General features: G+C 49.0%; 1 protein-coding gene across 4 annotated transcripts in view; it reads right to left on the reverse strand.

Annotated features, from left to right (window-relative positions):
- Positions 1–27,044, reverse strand: part of LOC137547330 (nectin-1-like) — a 250,673-nt gene that overhangs the window by 175,468 nt on the left and 48,161 nt on the right. The gene's annotated exons all lie outside the window — the stretch shown is intronic.

Raw genomic sequence — 27,044 nt, forward strand, 5'->3', positions numbered from 1 at the left:
GTTACCGCTGCACGCTCCATCCAGCTTTGCAATCGCCAGTTGGAAATTAATCGAAACGACCGATTGTGTGACCATGTTGTGACATCGATGAATCAAGTAATGGTGACTGTTGTATGGAGAGCTGCGTCATGCAATTCCACCCAGTTAAAGAGAAACTCCAACCAAGAATTTAACTTAATCCCAATCAGTAGTTGATACCCCCTTTTACATGAGAAATCTATTCCTTTTCACAAACAGACGATCAGGGGGCGATGTATGACTAATGTTGTGGTGAAACCCCTCCCACAAAAAAAGTTCAAACTTTTGTCAGTTTCTTGTCTGTGAACCTTGTTGCATTGTGGAAAATAGCTGTTTACAGCTGTTTCCAACTGCCAAAAACCATGCAGCAGCTACATCACCTGCCAACAGTAAAATGTTCACTGGAGTTCCTCTTTAAGTTTACTGGTGATTTCTACAGTTAGGCAGGGGTCACACTTGTCAGCTTTCGTGCGCGTTTTCTGCACAGAAAAACTGTTTTCAACTGAGAACTCATGTTAATCAATGAGCTAGGTCACACTTGAATGCAGATTTCGCACGCAGGCAGAAAAAAACTAACATCTTGCGCAATTTGTCAGTTTTCTCTATGAATTACATTAGCTGTTGTAAGGTAGAGGTCACACTTGTCTTTCAGTTTTCTGCAAAGTGTAGAAACTGAAAGACAAATGTCACCTCTGCCTTAAGGTTGCAATCATTAAAATAACAGCAGATTTCTAAAGTTAAAAACAGGATTTTAATTCACAGAGAGGAATGCAAGTGTTAGTTGTGTGAGGAGTTATCACCAGGCCTGAGCTGAGGTTAAGTGGAGTGTTACTACAGCTGCAATGTAAAGTGAAGCATTCTGAGCTGTCTGCTTTATTTTTTACTAGTTTATGCAGAAGGGGACTCTGTACAAAGAAAAGTATACATAGCAGGCACACAGAGAGGCACCAAGCATATACATACACATAGCCACAGCCTCTCTCCTTCCCTGGCTGTCCTACACAGGCCAGTGATCATCATCATGGCAGCAGGAGGGGTGGAGCTACATCCTGCCTGCATGTGTTCCTCCCCTCCCTATCTACTGCGTGTGAGAATAAACTATAGAGGTGATAACTTAAGGAATGGAGTGATAAGATAACACTTTTACTCTGAAAGCTTATCGCTACCTGTTAATTCACTTAAGGTAGCCATACACTGGTCGATCTGCCATCAGATCGACCAACAGATAGATCCCTCTCTGATTGAATCTGATCAGAGAGGGATCGTATGGCTGCCTTTACTGCAAACAGATTGTGAATCGGTTTCAGCATGAAACCGATCATAATCTGTGGAGCTGCCGCTGCCGCCCCCTCCCCCCACCACCAGCTATACATTACCTGATCCACCTGGCGTGTCCCCCGGTCTCCGCTGTCTTCTTCTCCGCGCTGTGCTCCGGGTCTGGCTGGCTTCACTGAACTTCCTATCCGGGGAAAGTTTAAACAGTAAAGGACGCTCTACTGTTTAAACTTCCTACCGGGACAGGAAGTTCAGTGAAGCCAGCCGGACCCGGAGCCCAGCGCGGTGAAGAAGACAGCGGAGACCGGGGGAGTCACGCCGGCGGAACAGGTAATATATTGCAGCTAGCGTCGGTCGTCGGGCATTCGAACGCCGATATCGACGCACTCCCGACCCGCTGGCGATTGAGCAAAATCTTCCGCATGGACGGATCGACGGGAATGATTGATTTTGGACGGAAATCGATCATTCTGTCAGCATTTGCGCAACGATTTCACAGCAGATTCGATCACAGTGATCCAATCTGCTGTATATCGGCGGGAAAATAGTTAGGTGTATGGGCCCCTTAATTAAGCTTGCATTATTAACACTTAAAAGACTGATTGATGTGTGGCGTTAAGTTTTCACTTGTCTTATCACTAGTATTAGGGAATTGTGGTCATTATCAGTAAGCAGCCAATGGGGAAAACCAGGAAAGAACTTACACTACTTTACACCTCCAAGGTGGTAAAAGGTTTCCGAGCACCATAAGTGATCTTGTGTTATTCATTCCTCCCAGGACTTTCCAGGGGGAACTTAATTTGCACGCGAAGTGGAAGTACTAATAATGTAAGCGTGTATTGTTAACCATAATGGAGGTTTCACAGCAGTGACTTTCTTCTCTATTTTATTCATGCAGATGATTAATAACCAAACGATTCAGGCCAATCGTAGACTCGCCATTTAGAGAACCCAAGGTGGAACAGAAACGTGCTACCTGAATCAGCTCATCTCCCTGATACAAACATACTGCTTCCTGCATCTCTCCATTCGTCCACCGTGTCGTGAGATGAATTACAGGGGGAGATTTATCAACGCATTACAGTTTTTTCTTCTTAATCTGTTCTAACCAGCAGGGAGAACAGTTCTGCATGATAATAAGAACCTAGGTAATAGTGGCAATTTAGCATGGATTTCTAGAGCTGCACTACAGTTAAGAGAAGTGCAGCTCCATCCCTAAACTGGGGCAGATTAAGAAGTGCTTGAAAGCAGTTCTACAGATGTAGAACTGCAGGCTAGACATGATTGCTGAGTGCAGGCTAGACATGATTTGTGAAGGGCTCCTCCCACCTGCTGAATTCCTCCTCAGAGCCTGCTGCTATCAATACAGCAGGTGTGTTGGTTACCTCAGCAACAGCCATTCCCCTCACACACTGCACTGTCTGAGAGACCTTCCTAGCTCCTCCTATTATACAACAGTTTTAGAAAGAATCTGCACTAGTGATTTCTTAAGATGTCTGAGACAGTTCTGCACAGATTTCTAAAAACCTACCAATATTTTGTCTCATACACTCTCGATAAATCTGGCCCTCAGTCTTTTTTTTTCTTCCCAGAATGGCCGTACGTTCGGGCCACAGCACGCCCAGGAGAGTAGTGCACCAAGGGCCCGAGCTCTGGGCATGCTCAGTAGGATCCCATGTGCACTTGTTTTGTGTCTGTAGCCGGCTGAGCACAGAAGGGGGGGCGTTCCCAATGCCAAAGTAGGGCAGAGAGAGGCGGGGAACTGGTATTCCTAATGCCGGTATGGGCGTTATGCAGAAATGCCTTTCCTGTAAAAGACACCCCTTCCTTTTTCAAGCACCTGATTTGGGGGGCTGGAGGTGGATTTGGGCAGAGTGGCACTGCGAAGACACATAGGTATGTGCCGCAAACATGCCTCTGTGTCCCATTTGTTAAGAAACCCCCCGCTTGGTACACCTTGACCCAGTAGTGAACAGTGACTTGCACACACTGTCACTCATATCCTATTAACTTTTCTCTCAAGTTTTCTTCTAGGAGATATTTCCCACTATACCAGTAAAATACCTTAAATATTAAATACCTTTAAATGGATACTTAAGGGGGGGGGGGGGGGGGGGGATAAAAAGCAGTTTTACTTACCTGAAGTCACCCTGTGCCCACGTGGTCCTTCCGTGACCCTCCAGCAGACAACGGCAACCCCCTGAAAGCTGCCCGGATGTGGCCAGTCAGAGGCTACTGCGCCTGCACAGCCTAAGCCGCACGCACCCTGATTGTACTACGTCGGCGGGAGCGTTCTGTGCATGCGCAAAACAATGCCATGGGTAGAGACTGAATGAGGAGGCACTTGGCCAGCTGTGAGGGGGTCTGCTGGCTGGAGGTCTCTGAAGTACAGCGCGGGTACAGGGTGACTGCAGGGGCTAGAAGAAGACCCAAATAAGTAAAACTGCTTTTTTTGTCTGACTTTAGATTTCATAATGTTGATGTTAAATACTTGTATTAATATTAATGTGTACCTGTAGCGGAAAAAATAGTCATAGAGGGAAGCCTCTAGATCATAGTTCCCCAACCCTGTCCTCAAGGCCCACCAACAGTACATGTTTTGCGGTAAACCACAAGCATGCGCAGATGAGGTAATTAGTAGTGTTGATCAAACAGTGCTCTGCACTTTTCGTTATTCCCTGAACATTGGCGTGTTCAGGTTCGGGTCGAGCACAGCTGAGCACCGCTTGGTGCTCGGCCGCGCTGTTCGGTCTCCTCCCCTCGCTTATTAGCGCTTCTGCAGGCAGCCAATAAGCAGCGACGATGCTTTTTCCACAGCTATGGTCACACAGCCTAGCTGGTTGTGACCATAGCTGTGATTGGCCGAGCAGGTCACGCGGTCAGGTATATAAATACCAGAATGCGTGGCTGGCTCCACCATTCGCATGGGGGTTTAGCTTGGGGTAGGTAGGAGACAGAGCTAGCGTTTAGGTACCAGCACTGCCAGCCAGGCCAGCCACAGTGCCCCAGCCTCACCCACTGCCAGCAGCAGCCACAGAGCCCCAGCCTCACCACTGCCAGCAGCAGCCACAGTGCCCCAGCCTCACCACTGCCAGCAGCAGCCACAGAGGCCCAGCCTCACCCACTGCCAGCAGCAGCCACAGAGCCCCTGCCTCACCACTGCCAGCAGCAGCCACAGAGCCCCAGCCTCACCACTGCCAGCAGCAGCCACAGAGCCCCTGCCTCACCAGAGCCAGCAGCAGCCACAGAGGCACAGCCTCACCCACTGCCAGCAGCAGCCACAGAGCCCCTGCCTCACCACTGCCAGCAGCAGCCACAGAGCCCCTGCCTCACCACTGCCAGCAGCAGCCACAGAGCCCCTGCCTCACCCACTGCCAGCAGCAGCCACAGAGCCCCTGCCTCACCCACTGCCAGCAGCAGCCACAGAGCCCCAGCCTCACCGCTGCCAGCAGCAGCCACAGTGCCCCAGCCTCACCCACTGCCAGCAGCAGCCACAGTGCCCCTGCCTCACCACTGCCAGCAGCAGTCACAGAGCCCCTGCCTCACCACTGCCAGCAGCAGCCACAGAGACCCTGCCCCACCACTGCCAGCAGCAGCCACAGTGCCCCTGCCTCACCACTGCCAGCAGCAGCCACAGAGCCCCTGCCTCACCACTGCCAGCAGCAGCCACAGAGCCCCAGCCTCACCACTGCCAGCAGCAGCCACAGAGCCCCAGCCTTACCACTGCCAGCAGCAACCACAGAGCCCCAGCTTCACCACTGCCAGGCATTAGCAGCAGCCACAGAGCCCCTGCCTCACCACTGCCAGCAGCAGCCACAGAGCCCCTGCCTCACCACTGCCAGCAGCAGCCACAGAGCCCCTGCCTCACCCACTGCCAGCAGCAGCCACAGAGCCCCTGCCTCACCCACTGCCAGCAGCAGCCACAGAGCCCCTGCCTCACCCACTGCCAGCAGCAGCCACAGAGCCCCAGCCTCACCGCTGCCAGCAGCAGCCACAGTGCCCCAGCCTCACCCACTGCCAGCAGCAGCCACAGTGCCCCTGCCTCACCACTGCCAGCAGCAGCCACAGAGCCCCTGCCCCACCACTGCCAGCAGCAGCCACAGAGCCCCAGCCTCACCACTGCCAGCAGCAACCACAGAGCCCCAGCCTCACCACTGCCAGGCATTAGCAGCAGCCACAGAGCCCCTGCCTCACCACTGCCAGCAGCAGCCACAGAGCCCCTGCCTCACCACTGCCAGCAGCAGCCACAGAGCCCCAGCCTCACCACTGCCAGCAGCAGCCACAGTGCCCCAGCCTCACCACTGCCAGCAGCAGCCACAGAGCCCCAGCCTCACCACTGCCAGCAGCAGCCACAGAGCCCCTGCCTCACCACTGCCAGCAGCAGCCACAGAGCCCCTGCCTCACCACTGCCAGCAGCAGCCACAGAGCCCCAGCCTCACCCACTGCCAGCAGCAGCCACAGTGCCCCAGCCTCACCACTGCCAGCAGCGGCCACAGAGCCCCAGCCTCACCACTGCCAGCGGCCCAGCAGCAGCCACAGTGCCCCTGCCTCACCACTGCCAGCAGCAGCCGCAGAGCCCCTGCCTCACCACTGCCAGCAGCAGCCACAGAGCCCCTGCCTCACCACTGCCAGCAGCAGCCACAGAGCCCCAGCCTCACCCACTGCCAGCAGCAGCCACAGTGCCCCAGCCTCACCACTGCCAGCAGCAGCCACAGAGCCCCAGCCTCACCACTGCCAGCGGCCCAGCAGCAGCCACAGTGCCCCAGCCTCACCACTGCCAGCAGCAGCCACAGAGCCCCAGCCTCACCACTGCCAGCAGCAGCCACAGTGCCCCTGCCTCACCACTGCCAGCAGCAGCCACAGTGCCCCAGCCTCACCACTGCCAGCAGCAGCCACAGAGCCCCTGCCTCACCACTGCCAGCAGCAGCCACAGTGCCCCAGCCTCACCACTGCCAGCAGCAGCCACAGAGCCCCAGCCTCACCCACTGCCAGCAGCAGCCACAGTACCCCAGCCTCACCCACTGCCAGCAGCAGCCACAGTGCCCCAGCCTCACCGCTGCCAGCGGCCCAGCAGCAGCCACAGTGCCCCTGCCTCACCACTGCCAGCAGCAGCCACAGAGCCCCTGCCTCACCACTGCCAGCAGCAGCCACAGAGCCCCAGCCTCACCGCTGCCAGCGGCCCAGCAGCAGCCACAGTGCCCCTGCCTCACCACTGCCAGCAGCAGCCACAGAGCCCCTGCCTCACCACTGCCAGCAGCAGCCACAGAGCCCCAGCCTCACCACTGCCAGTAGCAGCCACAGAGCCCCTGCCTCACCACTGCCAGCAGCAGCCACAGAGCCCCAGCCTCACCACTGCCAGCAGCAGCCACAGAGCCCCAGCCTCACCACTGCCAGCAGCAGCCACAGAGCCCCTGCCTCACCACTGCCAGCAGCAGCTACAGAGCCCCAGCCTCACCACTGCCAGCAGCAGCCACAGAGCCCCTGCCTCACCACTGCCAGCAGCAGCCACAGAGCACCAGCCTCACCACTGCCAGCAGCAGCCACAGAGCCCCTGCCTCACCACTGCCAGCAGCGGCCACAGAGGCACAGCCTCACCCACTGCCAGCAGCAGCCACAGAGCCCCAGCCTCACCACTGCCAGCAGCGGCCACAGAGCCCCAGCCTCACCACTGCCAGCGGCCCAGCAGCAGCCACAGAGCCCCTGCCTCACCACTGCCAGCAGGCATTGTGCCCATTGTTTTTGTTGCCAGGCCAGCCACAGTGCACCTGCCTCACCACTGCCAGCAGGCACTGCCAGCAGCCACAGTGCCCATCTTTGTTGTTGTCAGCCACAGTGCACCTGCCTCAACACTGCCAGCAGCCACTGTGCCCATAAGATCTATGTGTAAATGCCCCCCACTATTTCCAACCCATTTTGCAGAAGTTTCCCTCATTTTGCAAGTTTTTTCAGTCCTACAAAGCAGGCATGCTCGGGTCCCCATTGACTTCAATTAGGCTCGGTGTTCGGCCGAATATCCCGAACATCTGGACCATGTTATGCCGAGCCAACCCGAGCCCGAATATCTGGGTGTTCGATCAACACACTAGTAATTAGTGTCTCAGCAGAGCTGATTAACTTCCTCTGTGGATTTCTACAAAACAGTTGGTGGGCCTTGAGGACAGGGTTGGGGAACACTGAGGCTTCCCCCAAATTCCTCCACCTCGCCTTTCCAGCGCTGTGTCCTCAGGAAAACTCCCATCAAGCCCTTGACAGCTCGCATCTGCACATTAATATTATTATTAGTATTTATAAAGCGCCAGCATATTACGCAACGCTGGACAATAAATGCAATGATACCAGGATTACAGCTGTAACCTAAGAAGGTTATACAAAACAGGACAAAGTTAATACAACACAAACAGGGTACAAGATCCATGATCATGCAATATGGGCTGGTTAGGTAGGCCCAGTAATACAAGTACAGGCTGTCATAGGACAGGAGCACACAATCCTGTAGATTACACTAGAGAAGGGAGGACCCTGCCAGAGGCTTACAATATAAGGGACAGTAGCACAGACCTACATCCAGCGGCTTCCCTCTCCTGTGGTGAGCAACTTTAAATTTTAAACAGTTACAAGTTTGCTTTAAAGAGACACTGAAGCGAAAAAATAATTATGATATAATGATTTGTATGTGTAGTACAGCTAATAAATAAAACATTAGGAGCAGATACATAAGTCTAATATTGTTTCCAGTACAGGAAGAGTTAAACTCCAGTTATCTATGTAAAAAAAGCCATTGAGCTCCACGACTTTCAAAGTCACAGGAAGCTCTGTCTTCTGAAGCTCGTTATCTCAACTGTCAGTCACTGTGTTGTTTTTTCTTCAACAGAGAAAGGTTCAAAAGTTCACTGTCCTGCTCTGTAAAACCATTTAGAATGCTGAGTAATGTGTAAACTGCAAATATTAGAGAATGATGCAATGTTATTAAAAAAAAAAAAAACACTATAGAACTGAAAATAAAAATATCAGAATATTTTCTTTGCTACTAAAGTTGTAGTATTTATCCATACTACACATACCAATGTTCTCCCCAGATTTTTTTTCTAACCGGGTGGCATGAAATAGTAGCCGGGTGGCATGAAAAAGTAGCCGGGTGGGGCGAGTTGAAAATGCAGGGCAACTGTGCTTACAGCATAGGAGGTGGTGAGGAGGTGAGCCGATGACAGCCGGGTGGTCACCAAATCTAGCCGAATGGAGCACCCGGCTAAAAGAGCCTGGGGAGAACACTGCATACAATTAATTTTATCTTTTCTTTTTTTTTTTCCCCGCTTCAGTGCCTCAAGTTTCCAACATGCAAGATTTAAATCTATGCCCTGTTTGTGGCCGCTTATTCCTGCCAGGGCGTAGATTTCAATCACCACCACCACCACCGTGCAGTCCGCTTGCTCTCGCCATTGTTCGCATGACTGCACCTGCTAACCCTGCGGTCCCTCTGACAGCAAAGCTTTTATATATTGGGCAGAGGAGCCATTCTCTATGACCCCGACTCCATGATTGCTGTGAGCCAATCACATTGCTTAAAAGGGCAGGGACAGCTCTGGTCTTAAAAGGAGCCAAAGCCATACAGTCCGCAAGTGGTTAAAAATAAGAGCTTGATTTATTACAAATAAATTAGGTAGATAAGGTATAACCATCACAGGAGTGGAGAAGCACCCATGTAAAAAGACTTTGGTGTGCTTAAGCCCAAAGTCACAGCAGCATGTGGCCAAATAGCAATTCATCCACAAGGCTGGCACCACCAGATATGTAAAACAATGCTCTTTCATTTGAATGTCATTAAAATGACATTAAGTCAATGAAAACTGCAGTAAATCCATGGCCAAATATAGCCATGGCTATATTTACTGCATTTTGCATTGACTTAATGTCATTTTAATGACGTTCAAATAAAAGAGCATTGTTTTACACATCTGGCGGTGCCAGCCTTGTGGATTGGTAAATAAGGTATGAAATATAAGTGCTAACTGAGGAAAGGAAACTGTAGGCAAAGGTAGAAAGTTCAGCAGAACCTCGTACGCTCAATCAATAAGCAACATTTTTCTAAAGGTAAACTACTTTTAAATCGATTCGTAGTGTTAAAATCCAACTGACTTGTAATGAAGTAATTACTGAGCAAATAAAGGAGAGAACTATCTCTGCTAACCCCCCATGGACACAACACAAACTTTTCTTCATCGTTTACACAAGCAAAGTGACCAGTTTAAAGAGACACTGAAGTCTTGTAAAAAAACATCTTTTTATTTTTAAAATGTGTTTAACATGATTGTCCTAACTAAACCGGCGCATCCCAGCGGCTGTAATCTATCTAAATCCCCCCTAACTTCCCCCTCCCTCCCCCCGCATAATCCACGACTTTCTTGGTCATGGATTTTGCTGTCCTGTGTGCTTCCGTGAGAGACAGAGCTTTCAGCTCAGCTCTGCCTCTACACGCGTCTGTCAGCGGCGGATCTCCGCCTCTCCCCCGCCCCTCTCAGTGAGGGAAGACAGAGGGGCAGGGGTGAGGCGGAGATACGCGCTGACAGACGCACTGAGAGGCAGAGCTGCGGCTCATTGCTCTGCCTCTCACGGAAGTGCTGCCTGCATTGCCCCCCAGGGAGTTAGGGGGGATTTAGTTAGTGTACAGCGGCAGGAATGCGGCGGTTTAGTTAGGACAATCATGTTAAACATTTTTAAAATAAAAGGATGTTTTTTACGAGACTTCAGAGTCTCTAAGTATTAATCGTTCTAGTACGGCTAGATTTCCACTTGTGCGAAAACGGGCCGATTCCCCGCCCACAAATTCAGATGGGATTTGGCAGCCTATAGGAGTTAACACGGAGCATCCAAATTTAGGGCGGGGAAAAATCTGAAGGCATGCAGCATAATCTTGTGCAATCTTTGCGCAACTTGTCTGAATCCCATAGCCGTGCATAGCACAGCAAGAGGGATTCGGCTGTGAGGCGCTTGACAGCTGTGCCGGCATCGGAAACGTACCCGTAAAGTTGGAAGTGAGCCCTAGACCATAGATGAAATTTGAGTTTCATCACTCTTTAAAGGGAACCTAAACTGAGAAGGATATGGATTTTTCCTTTTAAAATAATACCAGTTGCCTGGCAGTCCTGATGATCCTGTGTCTCTAATACTTTCAGCCACAGCCCCTGAACAAGCATGCAGATCAGGTGCTCGGACTGAAGTCAGACTGGATTAGCTGCATGCTTGTTTCAGGTGTGTGATTCAGCCACTATTGCAGTCACAGAGATCAGCAGGACTGCCAGGCAACTGGTATTGTTTAAAAGGAAACATCCATATCACGCTCAGTTAGGGCTCGTTCACACTAGAGGCACTTTTATCTTTTTTTTAAGCGCTGGCAAATTTTTCAAAATCGCCCTGAAAGCCCTAACACCATGCTTTCCAATGAGATAGTTCTCATTGGGGCGTTCTGTTCGCTTGCCGTTCCGATTTGCGCTGCATGGGCCATTTTTGAGGCTATTTGCCTCAATGGAAGGTATAGGAAAAAACGCTCACAAAATCGCTTTATGCAGCGATTGCGCTTGCGTTTTTAAAAACACATACATTGTATTTATTCTTTTACAGATCAGAGAGTTCACTTCCTGAGTTGCGTCAGGAAGCGGATGAAAAAACTGCTAACAAAAAAAACGCTTAAGCAAAAACGGCCAGCGCAAAGCAAGCGCCGGGAATTGCAAAAAAAAAAAAAAATGCGTTAACTGCCAACTCGAATGGAGCCCAATGTGAACGAGGCCTTAAGGTTCCCTTTAAGGCCTCAGTCCATCCTGTCCTTTTGGTTAATAAAGGATACATAAAGTGGGAGGGATATGGAGGTTGCCGTATTTATTTCCTTTTAAACAATACCAGTTGCCTGGCAGCCCTGCTGATCTCTTTGGCTGCAGTAGTGTCTGAATCACACACCTGACACAAGTATGCAGCTAATGCAGTCAGACTTCAGTCAGGAACATCTTAAAAAAAAAAATAAAAAGCAAAAAGTGGATCAGCAGGATAGACAGGCAATATACAGCTGAGTCCCTGGTATCCGGCACCGGATGCCCCCCCCCCCCCCCCCAAAAAAAAAAAAGAAAAAGAAAAATCACTGGGAAATTGTAAACTGCATTCTTACACGGTTAATGGCAGGGTTCTGACTTCGCACAGGAAGTCACTGGGTGATTGGTATTAATATTCAGGAAAGTGGGTGGAGCTTACAACGGCCAGGTTTGTGTATGTCACAGCACTCGTTCAGCAGCTATTTCATTCATTTTTCTGCAAACCCTCACTAAGATTGGATATGGCTCAGGTTAGGGTTAAAATCTTTGAGCTCTAATAACAAGGAATTTGTAAAGGACAACTAACGTGAGAGACATATAGAGGCTGCTATATTTATTTCCTTTTAAACAATACCAGTTGCCTGGCCGTCCTGATTTGGCACGTCTGCTGCAGAGGCTTCTCCCATCCTTCTAGACCTTCTGCAGCCCTTCCCCCCCCCCACCCCACCCCCCGCAACCTTCTGTTTTTTGGCGGCCATGCTCTCTACTGTGTGGGTCAGCACAGTGGCAGAGTGGTTAGCGCTCGCCTTGCAGCTCTGGGTCCCCGGTTCGAATCCCAGCCAGGTCATCATCTGCAAGGAGTTTGTATGTTCTCCCCGTGTCTGCGTGGGGTTCTTCTGGGCACTCCGGTTTCCTCCCACATCCCCCAAAAAAAACATACAGATAGGTTAATTGGCTTCCCCCTAAATGTTGGAGGGTATAATAATTCAACCCAGACATTTGCATTTTACCTCTCTGAGAACAGTGGGGATGACCGTCCACACAGGGGTGAGGGTCAACTAAAACATCGGTCACCGTAACCATGGGTACACAGATCTGTAAGTATCTATAGGGAGTATGTTTATAGCAGGCATATGTTAATTCAGGCACAACTACTGTGGCGTAGTGGTTAGAGCTCTCGCCTTGCAGCACTTGAGCATTGCCACAAGCGCTATATTTGGCATTATTGCCAAATATTTGGAAAGTGTCCCAGTGCGGGAACAGAGAGGCATAGGAAGATCAGGGAAGCTTCTGGGCTATCGAGAGGCATAGGAAGATCAGGGAAGCTTCTGGGCTATCGAGAGGCATAGGAAGATCAGGGAAGCTTCTGGGCTATCGAGAGGCATAGGAAGATCAGGGAAGCTTCTGGGCTATCCAGAGGCATAGGAAGATCAGGGAAGCTTCTGGGCTATCCACAGGCATAGGAAGATCAGGGAAGCTTCTGGGCTATCCACAGGCATAGGAAGATCAGGGAAGCTTCTGGGCTATCGAGAGGCATAGGAAGATCAGGGAAGCTTCTGGGCTATCCAGAGGCATAGGAAGATCAGGGAAGCTTCTGGGCTATCGAGAGGCATAGGAAGATCAGGGAAGCTTCTGGGCTATCGAGAGGCATAGGAAGATCAGGGAAGCTTCTGGGCTATCCAGAGGCATAGGAAGATCAGGGAAGCTTCTGGGCTATCCAGAGGCATAGGAAGATCAGGGAAGCTTCTGGGCTATCCAGAGGCATAGGAAGATCAGGGAAGCTTCTGGGCCATCGAGAGGCATAGGAAGATCAGGGAAGCTTCTGGGCTATCCAGAGGCATAGGGAGATCAGGGAAGCTTCTGGGCTATCGAGAGGCATAGGAAGATCAGGGAAGCTTCTGGGCTATCCAGAGGCATAGGAAGATCAGGGAAGCTTCTGGGCTATCGACAGGCATAGGAAGATCAGGGAAGCTTCTGGGCCATCGAGAGGCATAGGAAGATCAGGGAAGCTTCTGGGCCATCGAGAGGCATAGGAAGATCAGGGAAGCTTCTGGGCTATCGAGAGGCATAGGAAGATCAGGGAAGCTTCTGGGCTATCGAGAGGCATAGGAAGATCAGGGAAGCTTCTGGGCTATCGAGAGGCATAGGGAGATCAGGGAAGCTTCTGGGCTATCCAGAGGCATAGGGAGATCAGGGAAGCTTCTGGGCTATCCAGAGGCATAGGGAGATCAGGGAAGCTTCTGAGCTATCCAGAGGCATAGGAAGATCAGGGAAGCTTCTGGGCTATCGAGAGGCATAGGAAGATCAGGGAAGCTTCTGGGCTATCCAGAGGCCTCCTTCTAGCCCCGCGTTTGCTGCGCTGCTCCCAGCAAGTTCCCCTGCCTCCCCCCCCCTCCATATAAGTATGAAGGAGCCGCATGGGGCAGAAGAGATCGGTTGTCGCCGTGAGAACTGTGGAGGAGGGGAGCCGCTACTACCGCTACTTCAACCTTATGGGGGGGGGGGGGGGGCAGCGCAGCAAACAGCACAGATTACACAGGGGAGCAGGAGACGGGGAGTTGACACAATGAAGGAACACAGAGGGGACAGAGGGAGACACAAGGGAACACACTGGGGACAGAAGGGAGCACATGGGGGACACAAGGATTTCACATTTGTGTGTATTTTTACTTTTGGCCACTTGATGTCCCCACACGATCCTGTGTACTGAACAGAACACAGGAAGTAGTGAAGAACTGTGACTTTTACTTTGGTTTTGTGACTGATCATCAGCATCTCATTGCTTCACTACTGGCACTGACTGGTGAATGGGAACACATGTTCCTATTCTCTGATCAGTACTCTGCCGCAGCGGGAGGGTGTCGCGGGCGCCGGCCCATGCACGGGACACTGCAAACTGCAGGATACGTGTATCTACACCCCTGGTGCTGAAGTGAAGTCCACAGTAGTGATGGGTCGCTCGCGAACGAGCCGTCTCTAAGAGCCGGCTCTTTGCTGCGAACGACAAGAGCCGGTTCTCAGTTTTGAAAGAGCTGATGCCTCACCCGCCCCACACAGCTCTGATTTGCTGTGTAATAAAGGGCGTTGAGGCATGCTGGGAGATGTAGTCCTCCTCTTGCAGCTTGTAGGAGTGTATGGGGCGGAGCAAAGCAGTAGCAGGAGGGATTGCCCCAGTCAGAAAAGCAGTCTGGAGTTGTCATGGAGACGGGGGCGGGGCTTTTACTCCGATTCTGAGTGGTGTCTAGTGATATTTAATGAAGAGCCGATTCAGAGCCGTAAGAACCGGCACTTTAATGGGAGCCGATTCAGAAGAGCCGATTCTCTGAGAAGAGACGGAATTCCCATCACTAGTCCACAGGGGTGTAGATACACTGTCCAGCGGTGCTGAACAAGGATTTGCGTACCTTTGTGTTTATGCACATCTGAGATCAAGTTTATCCACAGTAGAGGGTACTTGGCTTTTATAAATGGCTCCATGTTGAAATAATCTTTTGAAACACTGGTCTAAATATGAATATGATTTCACAAGAGTGACCGGCTGAATTGCTGGAAAAAGGAGTATTATAGTTCAGAATATTATGAAATATTGTAAATTGGAAAAAATAAAACCTAATGACCTAAATCACACACATGGCACAGCAATGATTCAGGCTAAATTCCAAGCATATGCAAATAGTAATTCAACCTTGTACTTACTAGAGGAAATGTAGTGAAAATAACGTAATAAATAAAATTGCCCCCCCCCCTCAATATTAATTTGTAAATGTACCCATTGTAAAATCTTTCCTCTGCCCGATTTAAATCCTGAAATGTATCACATGTGGCGGCATCTTTAATTCTGTCAGGTGCATCACTGCAGAATTCCACAGCCAGTAAAATCAATGCCTCATCTCCCAGAATGCAATGGGAGGAGACATCTGCCAAGCTAATCAGACTAAGCTAAGCATCACTGGCAGGGCGTGGCTACATACCAATATACAGCAATACATAGATATAGTAAATAAGTCTCTGATGCTGAAACCAGGAAAATTACCACAAAAGTGGGTATCCTGAATAATGTAATGCATTCTACTGTATGTAACTACAGGGCCTCTTTAGCAGCTTGCTCACACAGGCTCTGGTTTACTAACTGTGGACTTTAAAGGGAACCTTAACTGAGAAGGATATGGATGTTTCCTTTTAAACAATACCAGTTGCTTGGCAGTCCAGCTGCTGATCTCTCTGGCTGCAGTAGTGGCTGAATCACACACCTGAAACAAGCATGCAGCTAATCCAGTCTGACTTCAGTCAGAGCACCTGATCTGCATGCTTGTTCAGGGGCTGTGACTGAAAGTATTAGAGACGCAGCATCAGCAGGACTGCCAGGCAACTGGTATTCATTTAATAAAAGGAAAAATCCACATCCTTCTCAGTTTAGGTTCCCTTTAAAGGATCCCAGAGCTGAAAGGGGTAGGAGAATTTGGGGGAGCAGGTAGGTATGGAGGGCTGTCCTGATGGCCACCGCTCCACCCCTTCTCCTCTGTCACCCTCCTTACTTACCTAAATGCCCCAACCCTGGCAGCCTCTTCCGGATCACTGGAGTTGGGCACCAGTGTCACTGGTCCTGCTGCACGCGCCCTGCAGCGTGCGACCACGGCCAGGAGCAATCTGCGCATGACATCACAATTACTGATGCTCGACTCCGGCGGCCTGGAAGAGGCTGCCAGAGGGGCCGCAGTGCACTGCTATGGGTGTTCCATGGCATACATATGAAATTGCACAGGATACAGCCAGGATACGGCTTATCCTGCTGCAGCACAAGTCCCGGTGGCGTTAATTACTATTCCCCCTCCAGGTCCATGTGGATAGTGGGGAATGACGTAATTTGGCTTTCAGCTGATGCTGGCGGTCGAATTACAGTGTTTTAAAAGTAACTTCAGCTGTGTCTTCTGACGACACCGAAGTTACTCACTAAGCAAAGCTATAGCTGTAATTCCTATTACGGTCTATAGTAGCGCTGGCTGCGCCCAAATCCCCTGCGCTGTTTTAACAGCGCTCGCTTCCATCTACCGCTATTCCCGACCCAATGCCAATCGATATTTAACCTCCAGTCCAATCCATTTTTGCCTGAAATTGAGTGAATTGTCGATTGGGCTGGCACGTCAGGGCAACGATTTCCAGTGCAGTTGACCAGAGCAATCGAATCTGCTGGGGACCAACAGAATAAAAAAACATGTATGGGCACTTTCATTCTAAAAAGAACAACTGGCAGATGGATTGAAGTACCAGTTCAAACTCCTCTCCTATAAATTTATGAAACCGGTGATTTTGGCCACAGGAACTTTAATGTTTTAAAGGCTTGGTTGGGAAGATTCTTTCTTTAGACATAAATTATAGGCTTGTCTTATGGCCCATACTCACGGGCGATAAATGTGGCCTGTCGCCAGCACACGTGAGCGTGTGGGCGACAGGCCGGCGACAGCTCCTCGCCAGGTCCCTCCGCGTACACACGCGGAAGAGGGACCAGCGGCGAGACGGAAGCTGTCGCCGACGTTCCTCCTCCCCCCGCCGGAAGCTCTGTGCACCTCAATGGAGGTTGCTGTCGCTAGTCCGCGTACTCACGCGGACTAGCGACAGCTGCGGCGGAGTTGCGGCGGCGACTGTCGCCAGGCAATTGAACTTTTCAATCGCCTGGCGACTTAAGCGACGGGCGACAATTCGTGGTGCGCGCCCGTTCCGGGCGACAGTTCGGGGTGCGCGCGGCCCATACTCACGGGCGACCTGTCGCCGCAACACGCGCGCGCCGCGTGTTGAGGCGACAAAAGTCCCTCGTGAGTATGGGCCATTAGCCTAAAGCACTTGAAGTAGCTGTCTGGGAGCTGTATTATAGGGTTCTATAAAGATATTCTACAATCGCTGTAAATGTATACCAGCAGGGGTGTAACTTGAAATAGGTGCACCCCCTTCTCCCAATACTCTGCCAGCCAGCGATTAAGATTAAGAAACACCCAGTGGAAATAAGCCCTAATAAGAATACCACCACCATCTTTTTGGCACTAGATAATTTAATGCTATAAAACCACTTTAAATTCCCTTTTAAATGAACACATTTTGCTTCTTTAGCAGGTCGATAATGTAGATTTAAGACAAAGTGCTGACAAACTCAATACTTTGAAACTGCAAGCCGTCAAAACTTTGTCAGGCACCATTTAAAGGGAAGCGGGATGACATAAATGTAGATACAGCGGATAGACAAAAGACCCCGAATGTCTATCCGCTGTATCTACATTTATGTCATCCCGCTTCCTTAAGCTCAATATGAGCAAAACGCAGATTGTGATATTTCCACCTTCGCTCTCTGTTCCACCTCCCATTGTCACAATCAATGTAGATAACACCCCAATAGCATCAACCCCCAAAGCTCGTTGCATAGGGGTAACTCTGGACTCTGAGCTCTCCTTTATACCACATATCAACACATTAACTACCTCCTGCTACTTCCATCTCAAAAACATTTCCAGAATCCGTCCCTTCCTCTCACAAGAAGCTGGTGCATGCCCTAATCATCTCCCGTCTGGACTACTGTAACACCCTACTATGTGGTCTACCAAAAAGCAAACTGGCACCTCTCCAATCCCTACTAAACTCCGCTACCCGTCTCATCCACCTCTCTTCTAGATCCTCTGAGGCAGCCCCTCTCTGCCAATTCCTCCATTGGTTACCAGTTGCCCAAAGGATCCAGTTTAAACTTCTTACGCTTGCAGGTAAGTACACGAAGCTCTACACAAGCTATCGCCTCCATACATTTCCTCTTTACTCTCCAGATACCTCCCCGCCCGGACCCTCCGTTCCTCACAGGAGACCCTTTTGTCCTCCAGCCTAGTCACCTCCTCTCACTCTTGCATCCAAGACTTCTCACGGGCTGTCCCTTTCCTTTGGAACTCTCTCCCTAAGCCGTCATGCCACGAGTCTGGAAACCTTCAAACATACTCTGAAAACACACCTGTTCAGACAAGCCTATAATTTGCTATAGGCAGCACTGAAGGCACACTGGCTCACCCACTAATCCTTATGTTTCCTTCCCACTACCCTCTAGATTGTAATCTCGCAAGGGCAGGGACCTCCTCCTAGTGTTTCTCATACTGCTGTAATTTTAACATATGCACATGTACCAACTACACATCAACTATGTATGTATTTGTATTTATTCTATTCAAGGTCATGACTGTACAGTGTCTTGTATTTTTTTATGTATATTTGCTCCCCATTATTTGTTTGTACTATGTACAGCGCTACGGAAGATGTTGGCGCTATATAAATAAAAATAATCATTTAAAAGCAGGGCTGTGGAGTCAGAAGTCGAGGAGTCGGAGCAATTTTCGGTACCTGGAGTCGGTAGTTTCATAAACGGAGGAGTCGGATGATTTTTGTACCAAATCTATAGCCCTGTTTAAAAGGATAGTCCACGTTTCCCCGTTTAAAAAAAAAAAAGAAAAAAAAAAAAAAGAAATCACACACTAACGATAGATTTATGCTGCACAAGTCTTTTTTTTCCATTTACGTCAAAAGTTTATGAATCTAGCAGCGGTGTAACTTAAAAAAGGAACCTGAGGTGAGGGACCTATGGAGGCTGCCATATTTTTTTCCTTTTAAACCATACCAGGTGCCTGGCAGTACTGCTGATCTTTCTGGTCAGTAGGGTCTAAATCACACATCTGAAACAAGCCTGCAGCTAATCTTGTAGGATTTGTCATAAACATCTGATCTGCATACTTGTTCATGGTCTATGGCCTAGTAGCCTGACCGGGAATCACATGGGTCTGGCCAGCCAGTGAGGGAGGAGTGAGAGGTTCACTCCTACCTTACTGGTTCCCCAGCCGCATGTGATGCCCAGCGGGGCTGGAAAGCATTTATGTAGCTCAGCAACCCCTGCGTACCACCGTCCTCATTTTCTATGTGTCCTGCAGCCATGGCAACAGCAGGGATGCCTTAGTGGCATCTCCCAACATTCAGGGCACTGCCAGTGGGCACTTTTTTATTCCAGGCACACTTCAAGAGAACTGTGTCGCTAGCCCTGAATCTTTCACCCTAGTGACACCCCTGCCATGTAGTACAGAGCTTACCTACACAATGCAATCATATATTCAAATCTTTTGGCCATCATACTACGCAGAAGTGGTAAACTGGCCATTTATTGGCCATAAATTAAAAATGGAAATGTGTGTACACTACTTTACACATTGGGTATCATTCATAAAGCATTTCCGCATGCGGAAATGCTTAACACCGGTGACTTTCCCGACCACTCAGCATAAGCCCCATTCATAAAGGCTCTTTCCGCATGAAAAGGTGACAGAGCGATACATTTCCGCCTTGTGCGGAGTTTTTCTAGATTAATCTAGAAAAAGTAACAAACACATCCATTCATAAAGATTAGAGCAAGCGGTATCCGGAAGGAAAATACCGCTTGCTCGACAGTAGCGATAGGCGGGCGGAATACATATAAATGAATGGGAGGGATCTCCCATGCAGCATCAGACAGAGCAGCGCAGGGAGGGAATCGGGCAGCTTTTAAGTTTCCGCATGTCTTCCGCCACGCTGCCGCCAGCTTCCTCCAGAAAACCTCCGCACTTCTTCCGCAACAGGCAGACTTCTTTATGAATGGCCACCCAGAAGTCTTAATTACCGGTTGCGGAGAAGAACGGTGTTTTCCCGCACTACCGACAGCCTGTTTATGAATGATACCCAATGAGGTCATCTGATAAGTTCAATTCCAAAGATAATACTTGTAATTTTGGTTTGAGAATCAGCCTAGTTCGATTTCAGATTTAGCTGGGCCGAAAAAAAGCAAATCTAAAAAACGTTTAAGACTAAAAATTGTTTAAACAATAGGTATACAGTGTTCTCTCCCCAGAAATTTTTTCCAGCCGGGTGGCATGAAAAAGTAGTAGGGTGGGGTGCAAGCTGCGAGGGGGGGAATGCAGGGCTGATGCAACTCTGCTAACAGTATAAGGAGGAGAATGAGGAGTCGATCCAGGTGAAGCATCTGTCTTAAGCTGGCCACTAACTGTCCAATTTCAAGCGAAAAATCGTTCGAGCGATCAGAAATTCTGATCGGATTGGTTGTAAATAATCTCCATTGATGGACACAATCGATTATGAACGAGTGAAAAAAAAATGACGCCCGAATGAATTTTCGTCGAACCAAAATTTGGATTTTCTTGGTGGTCGTGATAGATAGGAAGCAATGATTGGTTAGTTGATGGTGTAGTGAACGATTTTTCGTCCGATCAGAATTTCTGATCGCTCGAACGATTTTTTGCTAGAAATTGGACCGCTAGGGGCCAGCTTTAAAGAGTCTAGGAAGAACACTGCAAATGGGGGTTACAGTTGCATTTCATACTGGGGAGACTGGTTTGGGCAGCATGATGGTGTATGGGCATCATGGTGGCATAGTGGGTAGCACTCTTTCCTTGCAGCGCTGGGTCCCTTGTTTGAATCCCAGCCAGGGCACTATCTGCAAGGAGTTTGTATGTTCTCTCAGTGTCTATGTGGGTTTCCTCCGGGCACTCCTGTTTCCTCCCACATCCCAAAAACACACAGATAAGTGGCTCCCCCCTAAATTGGCACCCCCCTAAATTGGCCCTAGACTACAAAACATACACTACACGATACATACATAGACATATGACTATGGTAGAGATTAGATTGTGAGCCCCTCTAAGAGACAGTTAAGTGACAAGACAATATACTCTGTACAGCGCTGCAGAAGATGTTTGTGCTATATAATTACCAAATAATAATAATAATAATAATAATAATAATAATACAGGGGTTGAGACAGAAACGAGTCAGCAGCAGCCTCCATCCCCTGCAAGTCAGCTAATCTAAAGCCCCACCTACACGATACGATTCTTTGTGCGATTCAATTACGATTCTATTTACGATCCGATGAAATCCGACATGTCCGACTGGGATTCGATTCAATTTGATTTGCCATTACAAAACAATGGCAAACCGAATTGAATCGAATTGAATCCCGATCGGACATGTCGGATTTAATCGGATCGTAAATAGAATCATAATTGAATCGCACAAACAATCGTATCGTGTATATGGGGCTTAAAGAGACACTGAAGCAAAAAAAAAGTTATGATATCATGAATTGGTTGTGTAGTAGGGGTAATTACTAGAACATTGGTAGCAAAAAAAAATATTCTCATATTTCTATTTTCAGTTATACAGCTTTTTTTTATAACTCTAATATTTGCAGTTTACACATTAATCAGCATTCTAAAAGTTTTTGCAGAACAGGCAGTGAACGTTTGACCTGTCCTGAACTGTTTTCTGCAAAAAAATAAACACAATACAGCAGAGATAACCTAATCAGAAGTCAGAGCTCTCCACGACTTTCAAAGTCGCAGAGCTCAATGGCTATTTGCATAGATAACAACTTCCTGTACTGGAAACAAATATTAGACTTATGTCTCTGCTCCTAATGCTTTATTTCTTAGCTGTACTACACAACCAATTCATTATATCATCATTTTTTTCCCGCTTCAGTGTCTATTGTGGACAGCACGGTGGCGTAGTGGATAGCGCTCTTGCCTTGCAACGCTGGGTCCCTGGTTCGAATCCCAGCCAGGTCAACATCTGCAAGGAGTTTGTATGTTCTCCCTGTGTCTGTGAGAGTTTTCTCCGGGTACTCTGGTTTCCTCCCACACCCCCAAAAACATACTGATAAGTTAATTGGCTTCCCCCAAAATTGGCCCTAGACTGATATATGCACTACATGATACATAGGACTATGGTAGGGATTAGATTGTGAGCCCCTCTGAGGGACAGTTAGTGACAAGACAATAATAGTAATAATCTTTAAATTGCAGGTCAATGCAGTCATGTTTGTTTTATCAGGTCCCCTAGCTTGACAGCTCCCTGCCCTCTCACAAGCTGTCTGCAAACTCTGCACTATAATGGCCCATACTCACGGGCTACAATTGTCGCCGCAACACGCGGCGCGCACGTGTTGCGGCGACAGGTCGCCCGTGAGTATGAGGCGCAACATGGGCGCGCACCCGAACCGTCGCTCGTCGCTGCTGTCGCCAGGCGATTGGCGCGGTCAATCGCCCGGCGACAGTTGCCGCCGCAACTGTCGCTAGTCCGCGTGAGTATGCGGACTAGCGACAGCAACATAATAGAAAATACACAGCGCTTTCGGCGAGGGGGGGGGAGCATGGGCGACCGCTTCCGTCGCTTTAGTAATCCCTCTTCCGCGTGTAAACGCGGAGGGACCTGGCGACGAGCTGTCGCGCACACGCTCCCGTGTGCTAGCGACAGCACCAAAAAGTCGCCCGTAAGTATGGGCCATTAGTGTTCCTGCTGGTTAGAGGACAATAGCAGAGATCTCATACCAGTGGAAGGGTGATTATTTACTTTATCTGCAGAGTTCACAACTTCTCCCCATCTCATCAGAAGAGCTTGTGTGTTGAAGTCAAGCAACCGGGAAACAGAGGGGCGGGGCAGCAGAACTCTGTGCTGTGCACTGCCTGATCACATGCGAGTCAGCCTCGGAGCTGCCTGGAGAGGATGGGACTGGCTGCTGACATTCATGCAGCCAGCCCAGGTCAGAGGAAACACAATGGCTATCATTCATAAAGCATTTCCGCATGCGGAAATGCTAAAAACAGCTGACTTTACCGACCACTCGGCAAAGTCAGCATTCATAAAGGCTCTTTCCGCATGAAAAAATGACTACCGAGCAGAGTGATAAATCACCGCCTTGTGCGGTGATTATCGGAACAAATGTAGCAAAATGTTCATTCATGAAGATCACCGCAAGCGGTGTCAGGTCGGGAACTTCAGCTCCCTCTGATGTGGCGATACCAATGCAAGTGAATGGAGACACACAGACCTCCCAGGCAGCTGCAGCAGAGCGGAACACGGATAAATGTATCAACTCGGCAGCTTCCGTGTCTCCGCAAGCCTACCGCCTGCCTACCGCCAGCCTAGTTCGGGGAATCTCCGCACTGCTACCGCACATGGATACTTTTTTATGAATGCCCACCCAGAAGTCTAAAACACCGCCAGCGGTGTTTTTCCGCATTGATTCCCCTTACCGACAGCCTCTTTGTGAATGATACCCAATGTCCGGATTTGCTGGGGAGTGAGAGCCTGCAGCAGTGCAGTTTCTAGATGAAACTGCTACCAGGGCGAGTGTCAAAAAATAAGCCCCCGCCCAGTACAGGTGGTGATGTCATTTGCCTCTTGCTGGCACCCAGGCTCCCTCAGCCAAGGCCGGATTAGTATTTTTAACTACCCAAGGCCTCACCGAACACCCCTCCTGAGACCAAAGGTCCATGTACATGGTTGACCAATATCACTCTTCACGTTTAATCATTAGGTTGCCAGTTCTGGGGAGCAAGGTCTTAGAAGGCACACGGCTGAGCTATACTTTCTACTCAATGAAGAAAAGGGCAGGTGGGAGGTACAATTGGCTGGCACATAGTGTCTGGGTATGTAAGAGCACAATGGGCTTATTCATCATTAGCCATTTAATGATCTACCAACGTTGCGGGGAAACTATACACGTGACAAATTCTCAACTAAATTGCTTCCTCTAGCATGTTATGGGAGGGGAGGTATACGTGAAAAGCGGCAACGTGTTACAGGAATATGCTTGGGGGGCTGCATTCGGAATACTTGGTACGCAGCGCTGTGTCACAGGAGCATGCTGTGGCAGCAGTGTATCACAGCTATGCATGGAGTCTATTGCCGGAATGGGCGGGAGCCATAGATGGTAGAGGAAAATAGGATCTGACAAAGACTGAATTGGTTAGATTTGGGAAACATCATTTCACAATTGGGGCGTAGCCTGGAAGAATCAATCTGCCAGGAAAACAAGCTGGAAATAATGAACAGAGATGGGGATGTTACATGATAGCATGTAGCACTACAGACTACACTATACAATACATACATAGATTAGATTGTGAGCTCCTCTGAGGACAGTCAGTGACATGACTATGTACTCTGTAAAGTGCTGCAGGAGATGTCAGTGCTATATAATACATAATAATATGGTAGGACATTAGACTATGACTATGGTAGGATTAGACTGTGAGCTCCTCTGAGGACAGTCAGTGACATGACTATATACTCTGTAAAGTGCTGTGGAAGATGTTGGCACTTGCCAATATACAAATACTAAATAAAAATAATAATAGAGTACAGCAAAGACTTGGGTTTATGGGCAGCAGTAGTCTGAAGCCAATGGGGTGAGGCATGAAGTAGCAGTTTGATATTGATGTTTGGAGGTAAATGGAAAAAAAAAAAAGAAAAAAAAAAAAAATTGTACAGAAGGGGTTAACACACTTTCTTAAAACCAGCCTGTAGGAGAAGCTGCCACTGTTATAAAGGGTGTCAGATGTGCAGCTATACTCTCTGGACATACAAAGTGCAAGTCAATCTCCCCAGCTTACTGCCCAGTCCTCCTCACTACTGCAGACTGTAAGCCCTGTGCACACATAAACTCCCAGTGACTTACAAGAGACAGGAATGCCCATCCATCACTATATCCGTTTCCTCCTGCATAGTCTTCCCCACTGAAGATCACCTGGTGGGAGTGAGAGTACATAGAAGTTTGTCACATCTTTTGATTTCTTTACTGGCACTTTTGTAATGTGCTCTGCAATGAGGGAGGGTGTTCCGACGTAATAACCTACCCGTCGAACCAGCCTACTTTCACTATCAAACGTATACCAGGAGGGTAAAGGCCCATACACACGTCGGACTTTTGTGAACGACGGGTCGTTTGAACGTCCCGTCGTTCATTCGTCCGCACGCCAAATCGGGCGTGTGTACAGACTGTCGTTCGGGTGATAAGAATGATTTTGAGCGATCTGCCCGGCGGATCGCTCAAGACCAGTCTTATCACCGGAACGACAGTCTGTACACACGCTCGATTTGGCGTGTGGACGACGGGACGTTCAAACGACCCGTCGTTCGGAAAAGTCCAACGTGTGTATGGGCCTTTAGGGTTGGGGGAGGGGAGAGTAAAAGTCTATGGGAAGTAGGCTAGTTCGACAGTGTAGGTTAGATTGTTGGAGCAAGCGATGTCCAGGGCACAAGCACAACAGTGTTGTGATTCCTCTCTGCTGCAGCTCTATACTGTTCCCCTGCTGACATCCTCCCTCTCCCCTGTGCAAAGCTCTCAGCAGCTGCCTAATAAATACCTAACTCTATGCACGTTTCCCTCCAATGGCTGGGGCGGTACTTTCCTTCCTCTCTGTGCTGTTATAGCAGAGGAGCTGGGTCACATGATCTCCCTGTCACTTCCACCTCCTTGCATCTCCTGCTCTGCTGGTCTGACACTTTCTCCTCTCCTCAGCGCCCCCCTGCTCCAACCTCCGGTACTGCGCTCAGGGCAGTTGCACGCCCTGCATGGCCAAGAAACGGTAGTGGCCTGCAGCCCCAGGCTCTCTTCCCAGCCTCAAGTCACACAGCATTAGCCTGCCAGCATGTGTATGCGGACGGCTGCTGTTATGTCTAATCGTGCTGCCCAAGTCCAGCCCCTTACAACCTGCCCAGCCAATCACAGTTCCAGCAGGAAGGTGAGGTCACGCAGGCAGAGGAGCGCTCCTGCACTGTACAGCGATGGCTTTTGCTATCGTGCCCCAGCCGAGCGCTGATTGATAGCAGGCTATGGAGCGCTCCTGCCTGCAGTTTACAGCAGTGACATTTGCTAGCTACGCAGGTGCATACCAACAGGCGGGCGGGGTTTCAAAACACCCGGGCAGCCCGCCCACCTAATTAAGCCTAGTGAGAACACTGGGTACAGTGGTGTGAAAAACTATTTGCCCCCTTCCTGATTTCTTATTCTTTTGCATGTTTGTCACACTTAAATGTTTCTGCTTATCAAAAACCGTTAACTATTAGTCAAAGATAACATAATTGAACACAAAATGCAGTTTTAAATGATGGTTTTTATTATTTAGTGAGAAAAAAAACTCCAAATCTACATGGCCCTGTGTGAAAAAGTGATTGCCCCCCTTGTTAAAAAATAACTTAACTGTGGTTTATCACACCTGAGTTCAATTTCTGTAGTCACCCCTAGGCCTGATTACTGCCACATCTGTTTCAATCAAGAAATCACTTAAATAGGAGCTATCTGACACAGAGAAGTAGACCAAAAGCACCTCAACAGCTCGACATCATGCCAAGATCCAAAGAAATTCAGGAACAAATGAGAACAAAAGTACTGTAATTGAGATCTATCAGTCTGGTAAAGGTTATAAAGCCATTTCTAAAGCTTTGGGACTCCAGTGAACCACAGTGAGAGCCATTATCCACAAATGGCAAAAACATGGAACAGTGATGAACCTTACCAGGAGTGGCCGGCCGACCAAAATTACCCCAAAAGCGCAGAGAAAACTCATCCGAGAGGCCACAAAAGACCCCAGGACAACATCTAAAGAACTGCAGACCTCACTTGCCTCAATTAAGGTCAGTGTTCACGACTCCACCATAAGAAAGACTGGGCAAAAATGGCCTGGATGGCAGATATCCAAGGCGCAAACCACTTTTAAGCAAAAAGAACATTAAGGCTCGTCTCAATTTTGCTAAAAAAACATCTCGATGATTGCCAAGACTTTTGGGAAAATACCTTGTGGACCGACGAGACAAAAGTTGAACTTTTTGGAAGGTGCATGTCCCGTTACATCTGGCGTAGAAGTAACACAGTATTTCAGCAAAAGAACATCATACCAACAGTAAAATATGGTGGTGGTAGTGTGATGGTCTGGGGTTGTTTTGCTGCTTCAGGACCTGGAAGGCTTGCTGTGATAGATGGAACCATGAATTCTACTGTCTACCAAAAAATCCTGAAGGAGAATGTCCGGCCATCTGTTCGTCAACTCAAGCTGAAACGATATTGGGTGCTGCAGCAGAACAATGACCCAAAACACACCAGCAAATCCA

This window comes from Hyperolius riggenbachi, chromosome 2 (genome assembly GCF_040937935.1).
Source record: "Hyperolius riggenbachi isolate aHypRig1 chromosome 2, aHypRig1.pri, whole genome shotgun sequence".
Classification (NCBI taxonomy): Eukaryota; Metazoa; Chordata; class Amphibia; order Anura; family Hyperoliidae; genus Hyperolius; species Hyperolius riggenbachi.